Genomic DNA, 2,785 nt, shown 5'->3' on the forward strand with positions numbered 1-2,785 from the left:
AGCCCCACCAGGCAGGCATTTGGGAGAGTAAGGGAGGCAGGACTGTCTCCTCTCAGAGGGGCCTGCCCAGGGAGGGGCAGGAGGCTCTGGTGGCTCAGGGGAGGGAGGTGCGCTCCTTGCGTGCAGCATCCTGGGTGCCCACTGGGCCGAGGGGAGGAGGGGTGCCTTGGGGATCTCTATCTGCCCACTGGTGCCGACCTCTCTGGGCCTGGGCCTAGCTCTGCCTGCTCCTGCCCCTTCTCCAGCTGGGTAGCTTGCAGAAGCCTCAGAGTCCACCCGCCTCTGTCCACTGCCGGCCTTTGATGACAGTGGGAGGGAGAAGTGGTGGACCAGGGAGTTTTATTCAGCTGTGTCCTGAGCCCCTGGGGTGGACTGCAGACTGGCCATCCGGAGCCGAGGACAGCGGTCCAGCCCCAGGTGCAGTAACGCAAGGTCCCAGTACCACTTTCCAGTTCTGTTAAGTTTCTCCGAGGCCCAGGTAGTCCAGCCTCTTGGAGCCACAGGATGTGTGTCCCTCGGGCTGTCCTCTTGGAGGCTGCCTGCTTGGTGCCAGGATCTACCTGGCTCAGGAGGTACTGTCCAGAGCTCAACAGTGGCTGTTGTGCAGCGTGGTGGTCAAGGCAGGGACACCCGTGGGCCTGCCCAGTGCTGTCTGCTGCTCCCCCTGGCCCTGTCCAGGGGGCTGATTTCATGGGGGAGGTCAGGAGTGGGATTTCTGAGCTCCGCCCTTTGTCCCAGCAGCAGGGCACTCCTCTCTGTACCCCCCACCCCCAGGGTGCATCTCAGCTCCCCCCACGGCCACCCACAGTGCTGTGTCCAGCACCCCAACAGGACCTGTTGGGCCCATGGAAGCAGAGCCATGACCTGTTAACCTGCAAGCAGCTGTTGCCCCCGCTGTGTCCCCAGCACCCCTGGAGCCCTTGGCAGGGAAGCAGGGAGTGGATGTTGACCTGCGTCCTGGGGAGTAGGAGTGCTGGAGCCCTCAGTCGCTGTGTGTGGGGGACCTCAGAGCTCTAGGGGCCTTCTGGGAGGGTGGTTCCCTTGGAGTTCTCAAGGACGGGGAGTAGGCCCAGAGCCCTGGAAAACGCTAGGTGGAGACCTTCAAGCCTGGGGTTCCCTTGGGGGCTCAGGGAGCCCTCAAAAACCTTTGGGTTGGGGTGCCCAGGGCACTAGGGAGCACTCAGGTGCCCTTGTGGGGCTCCGGAGCTCTGGGGGTTGGGTATGAAGCATGGGGATGGGGGTACCCAGAGCCCTTGGGATCGCTGGAGGGGTACAAGAGCATTCAGGGTCCCACGAAGCCCTGAGTAGTGACGCCAGGCCTGCGGGGATGTCCTAGGGGAGATCCAGACACCTCAGGAGCTGTGGGGACTCCTGGGGATGGGCGTGTCCTCAGAGATTTGGGGCAGGGGGCTGAAAGCCCCTTGGCTGGGAGCCCCCAGCAATCCTCCATCTGGCACACGGTGATGAATGGATGTGGTTGCCCTTGGGGATGAATGAATGAAAAGGGGGTGACTACATCACAAGAGTATTGTCTGTTTTCTTATGCAGACGTCACAGTGGCTGCCAACCACACTTATCTAGCCTCCCCCTTTTTCCTGAAACAGGTGGAGGACCAGAGACTTAGGGAAACCCATCTACCTAGAAGTCGTGGCATCTCTCTTCCCTTCCTTGGGATGCCCCGAGCCCACGCCCCTTCCTCTCATGCTGTCCCTTTTCTCCACCCCAGCTACTCCAGGGCTTTGGCATGTCAAACCTTGCCACTTCCCCAGGCCCCACCTGGGGTTCGCTAGGCTCTACCTGCCTCTCCAGTGCAACAGCAATCCCCGAGCAGTGCTCGGGACGGGGGCGGGGCTGTCCCTCCTAACATACTTGATTTGGGATCAGTTGCTGAAACAAGCTGTGTCACTGTGCCCCTCTGGGGTCCTGGTTCAGCCTACTTGTTCTGCCCCTCCCCCCATACATGCTCACTGACCTGAGTATCAGTGACAAGGCAGCATTCCCTGACCCTGCCCACCCCCCGTGGAGCATGTCGGTCTCAGCCCTCGCACTAGGATGGCGAGGGGCAGAGTCTGGAGGTCTGGGGAGTCCATTGCCACAGGTGGCAGCAGCTTGCAGCAAACAAAGGAGGCTGTGGCTGTGGGAGTGGTGAGAAAAATAAAAGCAATTCACTTCTTTCGTTCCCAAGCCTCCCAAGGAAGGAAGATCTTGGGAGACTTGGTTAGTTTTTAGAGTGGGAGATGTGGGAGGCCATGGATAAGGATGCAAAAGATGAGACATTTAAGTAAGGGGCTGGGATTGCCCCAGTGCACTGTTGGGGAGAGGGAGGGTGGACAGATAAGGACGCCTGGGCTTGGGTGGGAGTGGGGCAAACTCTGCAGCTAGCTGGCAGTTCCTTGAATACTGACACCTGCCTGCTGAGGGGCCTTCATGCCTACAGTCTGCCCCTTACGGCAGAGAGCTTTGTGACAGTTCCTTATCTGAGGGATAGCAGCACATTTAAGATGCTTAGGAGATGGCCATGACCTGCTGTGATTGTAAGCCTGACCACCTGGTGTTCCCACCCAGCACTTTGCATCCTGCAGCCTGGCTGTGGCCTGGTCTGTCCCTTGGACAGAGGAGGTGAATGCAGATGGGACCTCCTGTAGTCAGGGGTGGGGTCAGCAGAAGCCCCTAGGTGCCAGAGCAGTGTGAGAGGGGGCCAGGCCTGGAGATCCAACAGCCTGGGGCCTAGGCCCCCGCTTCTATCTCCCCTGTTGGTGCCATTGCAAAAAAGCCAGAGCCACTC

The sequence above is a fragment of the Phyllostomus discolor genome, chromosome X (genome assembly GCF_004126475.2).
Source record: "Phyllostomus discolor isolate MPI-MPIP mPhyDis1 chromosome X, mPhyDis1.pri.v3, whole genome shotgun sequence".
In the NCBI taxonomy this organism is placed as follows: domain Eukaryota; kingdom Metazoa; phylum Chordata; class Mammalia; order Chiroptera; family Phyllostomidae; genus Phyllostomus; species Phyllostomus discolor.